Genomic DNA, 13,521 nt, shown 5'->3' with positions numbered 1-13,521 from the left:
AGGTGGCGGGCGCCTGTAGTCCCAGATACTTGGGAGGCTGAGGCAGGAGAATGGCATAAACCCGGGAGGCGGAGCTTGCAGTGAGCTGAGATCCGGCCACTGTACTCCAGCCTGGGCGACAGAGCAAGACTCCGTCTCAAAAAAAAAAAAAAAAAAAACCAAGTAGGCTTTTGGTGATAGAGCCACCATGCCTGGCTCAAACAGACTAGAGTTGGTTACGGGAGCCCAGATGAGAGAGCAGCAATTGAGCAGTCACAGCTGACTCTGTTCCAGCCTCCCGGCTCCACTCCATGGTAGTGCAGCCTTTAAAAATTCTTAGTTCTTAGACACTTATCTACCTAACATTCCAATAATTATATATAAACTAGGCCAAGAACCCAAAGAAGCCAAAGCTGGCTGAAGTCCCAAATTGGGCCTGAAACCGCAGTTGACAATAGCAACCAGGAACCTTGTGCTGGCCCCTCTCCCAAGGCTGTTGATTGGCCACACAGGTGGGCGCGGTGGCAAGGACCCAGCCTTCCACACAGCAGCAAGGACACACATGGCTCTCCTTCTCGGGAACAGATTTTGATGATCAACTCATTACAAAAAGCACTCCAGAGACTTGTTAGTAAGGCTTTTGTCACACCTACCTACATCCCGTATTTGCATAAATCTGAGTGCTTTTAAAAAAATGATTCTCAGAAATAATAACAGACTTGCAACAAGCCTAGTGTATTTTGGCCTTCTTTTCCATGCCAGAGTGCTTTAAGGAGCTCAGATTCTAAATGGTAATAAAAGCGTTCACCAAGGCAAGATTAGAAACAATAGCATTAGCCAAGTAGAATAAATAATGAATATGGGAGCAAAATAAAAGCTCTCAGATATGATTTGCTTTTCAGATCATAAATATCACAACTCTCCTCTTACATAAAATTAATTCATTCTCTTTATTCTTTCCCTGGTCTTTGTGTATTGTTCTTCCTTGGTTTCTTTTTTTAAAAACCTTAATTGTTGTTGTTGAAGTCGGTCTATTTACTACAGCTAAAGTAAATCCAGCTCTATTTCAAACAGCAGGAAGAAATCGGAGACTCCTTTGGCTAATTGAATGTAGGGTCAACTTTTCATGGAATACCTTCTTCCTCTTCCAGGGCCACGTAGCGTTCAGCACTGCAGAAAGAGCTGTCACATAAATACATAAAGCAAGGCTCAGCTGTCCCCAGGGACTCCCACTTCCTATTGTTCCAGCAGGTTGGAAAGCCTGACTTCTGTGGGAGTTACATAGAGTTGGTCATGCTTGATGAGAAGAGGATGTGTTTGATTCAGAAGACTGTTTTGTTGTTTTTTGCCCACATACATTTTACTAAGATGACGATGATATGTAGGTGGGTAGGTAGATGGATATTAATAACCACCATTTCCCCCCCACTAATTGAACACCTACTATACACCAAACACTGCTTCACATCCTTTACACTCAATTCATGTTTCATCTTAATAGCAAATTGACCAGGTAGGTTTTACTTCCGTTGTACAGATGCAAATGAGGCTTTGAGAAATTAAAGAACCAGTTGAAAGCCGCAGAGTGAAGGGGAATGCTCCCATTTACACCAGGTATGTCTGACCTCAAAGTCCACGTTCCTAACACCACACTCCAGAATGTCAGACCCACAAGAGAGCTCAGTACCAAGAGTTAACTAAATGCTTCTGGAACCCAAAGATTTCATTGAGAGAGTATTTCTTCTCTAAGAAGATAAAAAGAGACTTCTCATTGTTGTTAAGTCCAAATTTCACCCCTCAGAAAGGGAATCACAAGCTCTCCCCAGGCCAAGTTCTGGTTCCCATTTCAGGAAGTACATGCAAAGTTTTGTTTAGGTTGTCTCTATTTAGAACATTGTTTCTCAAACTTTTTTTCCATTATCATTCCTCCAGGAAGAATTACTGAATTAAAATTAAAATTTAAAGTTAAGGCATCCTTAACAGGAGAAATTAAGTATGAGGAAAGAAGGTTGTATTAGGTAACTTTGGAGGGCCACAAACTATTGTAGTATCTAAGATTTTCTCACCCCTAAGGGATCAATTTTTGCTCCCTTGGGGGCAATCTTACCCCGATTGCAAATGCATGATGCTATCATCTGAATGTGTCCCTCTAAATTCATGTTGAAGCTTAATCTCCAAGGCAATCACACTAAGAGGTGAGGCCTTTAGGAGGTGATTGGGTCATGAGAGATCCTCCCTTATGAATTGGATTAAGGCCCTTATAAAAGAGGCTTCACACAGAGTTTGACCCTTTTTTGCCTTTCCACCTTCTTCCATGTAAGGACACAGAAAGAATTACCTCGCCAGGCACTGTATCTACTGGTGCCTTGATCTTGGATTTCCCAGCCTCCAGAGCTTAAAGTTTGAGAAGCACAGCACTAGATCATAGGCTTGAAAGCTTAAGCTATTTCAGGATTGCAATAAAATCTTAGTCTCAAGATATTGCCTTTGAGCAACCTCAGAGGTGGACTGTTACCCTCATAATGGTTGGAGAGGAAGTCCGGATGCAACTCAGCGTAACAAAAGGATTAAGACGTGTGGAGCCAGCATAAGGAGCCCAGGCCAGGGAGGAGGAGGCTCCATTATGGAGATGGGGTGAGGGAAGGGGCAGGTGAGGAAAGTTCTCGAAATACCTTGGAAGAATTCCTAGCCCATCGACTGTTCGGAACACATGGCTTGAGCTTGTTTCTCCTGCAACTTAGGTCAGGACTCTGTGGGCCTCATGGCTTGGAGGCAGGGGATACAGTGTCAGGCCCCAGTTCCTCTCCCTCCCTATCATGGCTCTGGGCCTGGAGCTATTACTCACAGGGCTTGGGAAACCGATACAATCTTTTGGTTCTAAATCAAATGAGGAGATTCTCTTCATCTTAGGCCACGCGATTCTCTTCATCATAAGGTCAGGCCCAGGGGTGAACAAAGACAAGAAAACACCAACTTTCTGAACCACCTGCTGACACCAAAGAACTAATTTAAACTGCCTCTTTCATCTGGTGCTGATGTCTAACTCTGTCTTAGAAAGTTGATGCGTGAAGCTACTGGAAGTCTGAAATAAAAAATATCCCCATTACCAAGAATGAGACTAATCATGTAAAGAGACGATGTCAGTGAGGTTTCCGTACTCTTGACTTAAGCTGAGATGTGCTGATGTTTCGCATGCTCTTTGGCTCAAATAGCATGGCCAACGCACATTTTTTAGTTCCTTTTTTTGCCTTCAGTGAAAACATATGATGGTATTTTCTACCTTTGCTGTTTCTGTGTTTTTCATTTTCATTTTTAAAAAGCGGTTTACTGAGCACAGGGATAAGGGAGCCTGTGGGGGTGCACTATGACCAAAACTCTGAGCGTGGAGCAAGGCAACTGTTTCCTGAAAATGCCTGTGCCTGAAGCCAATGACACAGAACACCGTGCCGAGGCCATTGCTGTCCTGGGAGGAGGCACAGAACTACTGGGTCAGAGAGCAAATCCTGGGGGTGGAGGGTTCTGGTGAAACTCTCGGTATCTTGTACACAGTGAAAAGTCTAGGTACACAGAACATATTAATAATAATATTTACTGAGTTAACGGGCAGCCTTATCTTGTTTGGCTGGATAGATAGACTTCCAGTCATCCAGAATGGCCTTTCTAATGTACAATGAGAAGAAAAGGAGTTAGTAACCAAGTGTCTGCCTCTTCCTCCACTGCCAATCAGCTGAACAGATGCCTTCCACAAGTCAGGTCTTTGAGGCAGCTAGAGGCACACGTGGACCAGAGAAAGACAGAAGTTAGGTCTTACCCAACGTTCTGACCCCAAAGGGGCAGGACTTTCTCCCCCACTGCTGGTGTGAAACAGGAAGTGTCAACCCTTCAACAGAGACACCCTTGGGGCCACAACAGGTGAGAAAAGGTGCCACTTCCTCCAGGTGGAGGCAACCCAGCTGTCAGGGTTGGTGGCAGAGTGGAAACAGGGATAGACCTCAGACCCCAAGCAGCATCTCAGAGGTCACTAGGGACACAGCTGCTTAAGTCGACATGGTAGTGCTGCCAGCGTGTCTCTATTTGTTGGTATATTCACATCTCTAGTACGATTTCACACACACACAGACACACTTACATAGACACTTATGCTGGGCAGGGTGGGGACAGAATACAAAATTTAGAGTCCTATTTACTTTGCAAATAACTTTTCCCCAGGGTATGACGTTCAAAATATGTAAACCAAAATTAAAATTCTAAGCCTCTTAACCAACTGGGTAGACCCTCCTTTTGGCCCAGGGGATTTCAAAGAAACCTGAAAAACTAGTTCAGGCCATGATGAGAAGGGGGAATTGGACATGACTCATTGTGCCCTTCTTCCTTTTGGAGTGTAGACATCAATGACCAGCATTTACATGAAAATAGAGATCTTGAGACTAATAGAACAGACTCTTTGTAGCAATAAGATACTAAATTCCAACCAGACTTTAGTATATCATCACATGATAGATAACAGGTTCTAAAGAAGATCAAATTATTTTACCTTAATATATATTTCTTTGACATATTTTGAAGTGGCCCTGCAAAGTCATCACTTACGGGGGAAATTCATATTCTGTAGAGAATCCCATTCCCTTTCCAGGTCTTTTCCTGATCCGGGAGAGATTTAACTGACACCTTTTAAGGTCCCATAAGAGACATTCACATCTGTTCTCTCTGAGGTCTGCTACCTGAAGGCTTCATCTACATAACAAGAACCTTTGCTTCTACAACCACCACTTCCCATACCTTAACTCAAGCTTACTACAACTCTTCAGACAAAACTTAACTCCTCCAACCAATGGACAATCAGGACTTTTTTTTTTTTTTGAGGCAGAGTCTCGCTCTATCACCCAGGCTGGAGCGCAGTGGCACGGTCTCAGTTCACTGCAACTTCCACCTCCTGGGTTCAAGAGATTCTCCTGCCTCAGCCTCCTGAGTAGCTGGGATTACAGGTGCCCACCACCATGCCTGGCTAATTTTTATATTTTTAGTAGAGACAGTGTTTTGCCACGTTGGCCAGGCTGGTGTCAAACTCCTGACCTCAGGTGATCCACCCACCTCAGCCTCCCGAAGTACTGGGATTACAGGCATGAGCCACTGTGCCTGGCTAATCAGGAGATTTTTGAATCCACCTATGGCCTGGCAGCCTCCCCTGCCAGCTTCAAGATGTCCTGCCTTCCTGGGCTGAACCCATGTACACCTTATGTGTACTGATTTATGTCTTTGCTTATAACCTCTGTCTCCCTAAAATGTGTAAGATCAAGCTGTATCCCAGCCACCTTGGACACATGTTCCTAGGATCTCTGGTGGCTGTGTCATGAGCCACAGTCCTCAACCTTGGCAAAACAAACCTCTAAATTGATCGAGACCTATCTCAGATAGTTTTTGGTCTGGTTAAATCAGACCAAAGTTTTAGAAAACATTTGAGTGGAATGCACTCATTTAAATTCCCTCTCCTCTAACAATGTTAAAGCAGAAAGTCCAAGTTGCTATTTCCTGAATGGGGAGTGCCCATGTGAGTAGGCTCAGCAAGCCCCATCCACATGCACCTGCCTGGACCGCCTCGAGAAAAGGCAACTGGGCTCTCCCTCACGAAAGACTGTGGCTTTGTGTCATCAAATATACCCACTGAGAAGGGGGTTGCCTGTGGCCACGACAGAAATGGGAAACTCCTAACCACCAAGGCCCTAGGTAATATATCAGATGGACTTCTTTTATGCAGATTTGATGGAGAGGGAAATCTCAACTATGTTTTACAAACCCAAGCAGAGCTCAAATAATGCCCCTGCCTAGTAGCTTCCTAGTGATGACCATCCAGGTCATTCATCTTTTCCTGCTTTTCTCAAAGGCCCAATGAGAAATCTGTCAACCCCAGCACCCCACACAGTGAAACTGGCTTCCAGCAAGCTCTCTCCCACCCGAGGCACAGGCTCTGAACCATCACCAGCCTTGCTGGGCATGTGCCCTGTGGACTGTTTGCTCAGCATACATACCCGGCTGCTACCACCAGAGAACATGAGCAATGCTTTGGACAAATAATGAAGTGTTGTGTGGATGACCTCACTCTGGAAATCTTGCTTTAGTGCTCTTCTGTTCATCCTAATTACTATTGCTTTTTGAGAAACTGGCAAAGACAAGCAAGGCTATCTTGCTCGGTGACGTTTTTTTTGTTTTTTTTTTTTTCCACTTTAATGAGAAGAACCCCCATTTCTGTCAGATGACTGAGGGAAAAAAGGGATCAAAGGAACCTTACTGAGGGGCTGAATGTGATCTCTCAAGCAAAGCTAAAATCTACCCCCAGGAAATTCCAGCCTAAATGAGAAACTGGAACTGAAAATGCAACCTGTCTTAGAACTGGCTGCTTGGAAAACATTTGTCATCTAGACAAGCAGTGAGAAAAATTAAATGAGAAACCTGTCAAAAAGTAGGAAAAACAAAGATCTGATTTTCCTGGTGCTTTACCTGTTTTAGTAGGCACTGTTTGCCTTACTCTCTAAGGATGTATTGTCTTCCTATGCTTGAGAAAAAGAATTCACATAATTAATGATGTTCAAAAGCCCTAGAAAGCCTATAAAATAACAATATTAATAAGTTGGAACTGAAAAATAAGTAGCAATTGAGTAAAACCTACAGTCTCTCTAAAGGATTTTTTGTAACAGGAAGCCCCTGGAATCAATCCCAAACTGACCTAAAAAGACCATTTAATAACAACAGAAAATAGAATGTAAACACACACACGCACACCAGGGAGTTGGCAAAAAGAAAGTTTAAGAACACATCTTGTCTGTATTGCAAATATGACAGCATTTGTTTTATGCTTCTCAACAGTTGTCACAGAAACACTTTTCTACTTGTTAATATTCATTGATTCCCCAACACTAGATCCCTCTAATCTTCTTTTTTTTTTTTTTTTTTTTTTTTTTTTTTTTGAGGCGGGTCACCATCACAATGACAGGCTGGAGTGCAGTGGCTGGATCTCAGCTCACTGCAAGCTCCATGCCTCCTGGGTTTCTTCATTCTCCTGCCTCAGTCTCGAGTAGCTGGGACTACAGGTGCCGCCACCTGCGCCGGCCCCTAGTTTTTGTATTTTTTTTTAGTAGAGGCGAGGGGTTTCACTGTGGCCGACAGCCAGGATGGTCTCGATCTCCTGACCTCGTGATCCGCCCGTCTCGGCCTCCCAAAGTGCTGGGATTATAGGCTTGAGCCACAGCGCCCGGCCTATCCCTCTAATCTTCAATCCATAATTTGGATGGAGGAAAGGGATGTAACAGAGAGCTCATGCATTCTTGTTTGTACTCTACTTTTTTGGGATCAAAATTTCTTGGAAATTTTATTTTAGCTTTATTTGATTATCATAATAGTCTCCTCTTCCAAGTATAACTGCTAAGAAATAGTGAAATCTATACCTTGATGATGATGATGATAGCTACCATGTATTAGCTACTACTTGCCCAGGCACTTGCTAGGCATGTTAATCATTAAAACAAGCCCATAAAGTAGGTTATATTCATAGTAATAAGGACGAAGCGGAGTCTTGGAGAGGTTACAATTTCCCTAGAAAGGTCAGAATTCCAACCTAAGCCTGGCTGGTCCAGGCTTAAGAGTCTGTGCTCTTAAGCATTCATGCACACTGGTTCCTTCCTTTAAAAAGAAAGATTTGAGCCGGCCATGGTAGCTCATGCCTGTAATCCCAGCACTTAGGGAGGCTGAAGTGGGTGGATCACTTGAGGCTAGAAGTTCGAGGGCCAACGTGGTGAAACCCTGTCTCCACTAAAATATAAAACTTAGCTAGGTGTGGTGGCGGGCACCCATAACCCCAGCTATTCAGGAAGCTGCGGCTTGAACCCAGGAGGCAGAGGTTACAAGACAAGATTGCACCACTGCACTCCAGCCTGGGCAACAGAGTGAGACTCTGTCTGAAAATAAAAAAATAAACAGAATATATATATAATTTTGTTATTTTTTAGATGAAGTCTCACTCTGTAGCCCAAGCTTAAGTGCAGTGGCCCGATCCGATCTTGGCTCACTGTAACCTCCGCCTCTGGGGCTCAAGCAATTCTTGTGCCTCAGCCTCCCCAGTAGCTGGGACCTATGTGCTACCACACCCAGCTGACTTTTTGTATTTTAGTAGAGATGGGATTTCATCACGTTCCCCAGTGTGGTCTCGAACTCCTGATCTCAGGCGATCTGCCTGCCTCAGCCTCCCAAAGTGCTGAAATTACAGGCATAAGCCACTGCGCCTGGCAAGAAAAGATTCTTTTTATTCTATTCTAAAAATACAATGCTCACCAAGTTGGCAGTGGAAAAAAAGGAGGCAAAAAGAAATAAGAAAACCAGATAATTTAAAAAGTGGTCAACTTAGGCCGAATATGGCGGCTCCCACCTGTGACCCCAGTGCTTTGTGAGGACACGCAGGAAAGATCGCTTGAGTTCAGAACAGCCTGGACAACATAGCAAGACCCCACCTCTACAAAAAAATTACAAATTAGCCGAGTGTAGTGGCACATGCTTGTAGTCCCAGCTACCTAGGAAGCTGAGGCAGGAGGATTGCCTGAGCCTATGAGTTTGAGGCTGCAGTGAGCTATGATCACATCCACTGCTCTGTAGCCTAGGACAACAGAAAGAGATTCTGTCTCTAAAATAATAATAATCATAACAAACAGTCAAGTTAAAGCTTGCAGTCTGTAGACTACCTTCATAGCTAAAAGATGAGGCAGTGCTTAGCATATCCAAGCTTAGGGCTGGTGGAGATTTCTGTGACTGCTCAAAATCTAGTCAATCCATCAGCATGCAAGGACCCGCAATGCCTTGGGGAGAGATGATTTTCAAAATGACAGCTTCACCAAATACCCATATTTAAATCATTAAGTGTCCATGAAACAGAATTACCTTCTTTAGAAAATAGGAAGAAAAGTTTGTCAATGAATACCCGTTTACTTTCTCTTGCAAAAACTCACTGGACTATGTCAATGGGTTGGATATTTCAAAACTCACTGTACTACCCCAAAGATGGATATTATCAAAACCCAGAAAATAACAAGTGTTAGTGAGGATGTGGAGAAACTGGAAATCTCGCACACTGCTGGCAGGAATATAAAGGGATACGGCTGCTATTTGTAATGTCACTAGGATGCTATGCCATGACTACTCCCTTAGTATATATATAAGGTAGGATTTTTTTTTTTTTTTTTTGGTTTTGGGGATTCTGGTGGGTGTGTTTTTTTTTTTTTTTTTGAGACAGGTTCTCACTGTGATGCCCAGGGTGGAGAGCAGTGGCAGGATCACAGCTCACTGCAGCCTCAACCTCCAGGACTTAAGCAATCCTCCCACCTCAGCCTCCTGAGTAACTGGGACCACAGGTGCTCACTGCCACACACAGTTATTATTTTTTTTTTTTTGTAGAGATGAGGTCTCACTATATCTGGTCTTGAACTCCTGGGTTTAAGTGATCCTCCTGCCTCAGCCTCCCAAAATGTTGGGATTACAGACATGAGTCACTGAACCCAGCCACCCTTAGTATATTAAAAGACTGAAGGTCAAGGTATCTCCATTAGCTAACGAGAACTGACATCCCCTTCCATCCAACCACACACAGTCCTGTCTGTATCCCACAAGCCCCACCCAGTTGCAGGTCCACTAAACACAGTCCTTGCCTTCAGGGTTTACTTTTGATGGGGGAAGACAGAAAGTAATAATTCAGCACATGAATATACACCATGTCAGATAGCTGAGAAGAAGAAAATACATAGCAGGCAGCTGTGCTATATTTCAACTAAGACAAAATACCTTAAAGAACTTGACGTAGGCTGGGCGCGGTGGCTCAAGCCTGTAATCCCAGCACTTTGGGAGGCCGAGATGGGTGGATCACGAGGTCAGGAGATAGAGACCATCCTGGCTAACACGTTGAAACCCTGTCTCTACTAAAAAAAAAATACAAAAAACTAGCCAGGCGACGTGGCGGGTGCCTGTAGTCCCAGCTACTTGGGAGGCTGAGGCAGGAGAATGGCGTGAACCCGGGAGGTGGAGCTTGCAGTGAGCTGAGATCCGGCCACCGCACTCCAGCCCGGGTGACAGAGCCAGACTCCATCTCAAAAAAAAAAAAAAAAAGAACTTGACATGTATTATTCTGAAAAGAATTCCTGTGCAAAGACAGCGCCTGGGCTCCGAAAACAATCCCTGACTTATTTGTCCCGTGACAAAGGAAATCTGTAACAAGATCTAAGAAATTCCAAGTATACCCGAAACAGATTTGCTATCCTCTTTATTTATATTTCAACCCCTTTGAAGTGCGTTTTCAAAATACCGTGTTTGCGAGGGAAGTCTGTGACATCTGCTCTCTGTGGCTGCTCCTGCATTTTCCTTTTCCTAAGGATGTGGGGGCAAGAGCGGGTGGGGGTGGCTGCAAGGGCTGAAGCTGAGGAATAAGCAAGGTCAAGCATTTTGCTCACCAGGTAGGATTTGTCCATGCCTAGTGATTTGGGCAAACCATTACTGGGCTTCACTCACTTAGAGCAGTGAGAGGAATACAGTTCCTCCCCAGCACTGCAGCTTTCTAATGGGGAAAAGCAGCATTCCCTTGCAAGATGCGTGACCTAGAAAAACGATCACTCGCTCGGTTCAGCAACTTCTCAACGACAGTGGTTCCCGACTATCGAAGCCCACAGGACCCCTGCGGCTTATTCAGGGCCCTAGTCCTTAATGACTGCGAACAGGGAGAGGGACCTACCTAGACACCTGCAGATTTTAAACAAGAATCCAAGGTGAGTTTAATGATAAGCATATGAAACCCTGAAACATAGATTTCCAAACAAAGAAAACAATAAAAAATGTATGAAAAGGAGTAACTTCTGAAAGCAAATCTACATCATGACTGACACACACCACAGGCAAACGGCCATTATGGGGGCTTCCCCTTGCATTCCGAGTGAGGCCAAAAGGAACTGGAGGGCCGAGAGTGAGGGGGTTATCTGATTTATGCCTCAAAGCATTGCTCTGACTGCTGTGTGACCACTGGGCTGGGGGGAGCCACAGCTGAGCACAGGAGTAGACGGCCGGCTCCTAGATTACTCACTTTGAGTGGGTATTCAAGTTGGGTCAGAGTGACCATGTGCAGGAGTGAGGAAGGTGAACCTACTTTGAGGGTGGAACCCCAGACTTGCTGAGGAATTGGATATGCAATGTAAGAGGAAGAGAGTCAAGAATGACTTTGAGTGTTGGGACCTGACAACTCCAAGGACAGAGCTGCCATCAACAAAAGGGAGAAGATGGCAGCTGGTACAGGTTTTGGAAAAGGGGATAATAGGCACTGAGCTGGGGTGCGTTGAGTTTGGCATGCCTAACGCACATCTTTGGGCAGATGCTGAGCCAGCAGGGGCTCACTGGAGCAGTTTGGGCTGGAGCTAGAAGCTTCGGAGTGGCCGGAGTCTAGACAGTTGTGCTGGATTAACTAATGTCCCCCGCAAACTCATGACCACTCAGGACCTCAGAATGTGGCCTTATTTGGAAATAGAGTCTTTCCAGATTTAATTAAGGATCTCAAAATGAAATCCCACCCTGGACTTAGGGTGGGTCCTAAATCCAACCACTGGTATCTTTATGAGAGAATGGCAGAGGAAGGTCTGAGACACAGAGACGCAGAGAAGGCCACAGGAAGACACAGGCGGGAAGATGAGCAGTGCGGCCAACAAGACATGGAATGGAACACTGGAGCTGCCAGGAGCTGGAAGAGGCACAGAAGGATTCTTCCCAAGAACCTGGGAGCACAGCCCTGCCTACACCTTCATTCCAGACTTCTGGCTTCCAGGACTGTAGGAAAATACATTTCTGTTGTTTTAAGCCCCCTGACAACCCCAGGAAACGAATACAATGCTTTCAGTGGAATCACTTAGGAGACTTAGTGTGGAGAAAAAAGAGGCTGAAAGACTGAGTTCTGGGACATTGCAAGGTTTAACCACTGGGCAAATGAGGAGCTGGCTGGTGAGGGGGAAGGAAAAGCAGAGAACAGTGTCCCAGAAGCCAAGTAAGGAAAACGTGCCATGGAGGAGTGAGACCCACGGCAGCAGACCCTGCTGGTAGACACCTAGGAAGATGCTGAGAGATGGGTGCCCTTTGGATGTAGTGTCCTGAGGGTCACTGTTGACTTGCACTGCTAGGGTCGAGTGGTGGGAGGTTCAAGAGAGGGTGGGTGGGGGAGAACTGGGGAAACAGCATAGTCCTGCAAGCACTTTTGTCATTGGGGGAGGAGACATCTGGAGGCTGAAGTAGCTGGAGAGGGATGTAGGGGAAAGTGAAGGCTTTACTTTGATTTCTACAGAAAGTGCAGAAGTGAGGGAAAACGCTAATGCGGAATTTCTAGAACAATGTCTTGAAACAGCAAGAGAGCACAGGACCCGGTGCATGTTGGGGCTCTTGACTGACAGCTTCTCCTGTCTCAGGGAAAGAGACAGCAGGGAATCCACAGAGAGAGAGGCATGCAGGGGAAGGTTTGAGGGCAGAGAAGGGGAAGATGGGCCATTGTTTCTAGCAGGCAGTGAGAGGGAGTGGACTGGGCACATGTTGGGGTTCACGAGGCTCCTCAGGCTGGTGCTCTTGAACTGGAAATGCAGAAAGCTGCTAGGTACCTCAGTGCAGGTCACAGCTGTTGTGTGGATGTGGGGGCAAAATAGGTGAAGGGTTGGACTTCCATAGGGCTGGGATTTTGCCAGGTGCATATGACATGGGGGAGGGGCAATGAGTGTCTCCAAGCTAGGGGAGGAGAGAAGAGAAGCAGGAGCGGAGGGGAGGTAGGGACAGGCAGGTTCAAGGGACGGGAAGTACTGGCAAAAGGCTGAGGCTGTAGGGGCTGGAGCACTGGAGGGTGAGCAGACAGAAGGGAGGTGATGGCTGAAGTGGAAACGATCAAATGAAGCAAAGGGCAGCGGAACTGGTCAGCCTGCAGAGTGGCTCGAGGGGAGAGGATGGAGTCTTGGAGGGGAGGAAGTCAAGACACAGATAAGCTGGCATTTGAAGGTGGGGATGGCTACAAATGATGGAATGATGACAGGGCTGTGCTGGGAACAGCAAGCCAGCCGTAGCTGAGAACAGCAAGGAGGAGGAGTGGTCAGGGATCCAAGGACCACAGCTGAGAGGTGAGTTAGACTGGCACAGTCTGATGGCGTGGACTCCAAAGCTGGGGGTCCTGGGTTGGGGAGGTAGAAGGTCTGGAAATGGTAAAGAAGATCAAGCCGTACAGCTCCTTGTAATGCATCAAAGATACTTCAGCACACCATTGGTCCCATTGACAATACTACAGGTTGAACATACCTAATCCAAAAACCCAAAATCCAAATTGCTCCAAGATTCAAAACTTTTTGAAATGGTTAATCAGTAAGTATAGTGCAAATATTCCAAAATCCAAGGATTAAAAAAAAAAAAACAAAAAAACCCAAATCTGAAGCACTTCTGGACCTAAGCATTTTGAATAAGAGATACTCAACCTGAAGTATAAATGTAATCTTAATAACCATGCAA

General features: G+C 45.4%; 1 protein-coding gene across 3 annotated transcripts in view; it reads right to left on the bottom strand.

Moving 5' to 3' along the window:
• LYN (LYN proto-oncogene, Src family tyrosine kinase) overlaps nucleotides 1-13,521 on the bottom strand; it is a 139,424-nt gene that overhangs the window by 18,761 nt on the left and 107,142 nt on the right. The window lies entirely within an intron of this gene.

The sequence above is a fragment of the Papio anubis genome, chromosome 8, assembly GCF_008728515.1.
Source record: "Papio anubis isolate 15944 chromosome 8, Panubis1.0, whole genome shotgun sequence".
Taxonomy (NCBI): domain Eukaryota; kingdom Metazoa; phylum Chordata; class Mammalia; order Primates; family Cercopithecidae; genus Papio; species Papio anubis.
Note: the sequence above shows the minus strand (reverse complement) of the source record. Positions and strands in the feature narration are given on the sequence as shown.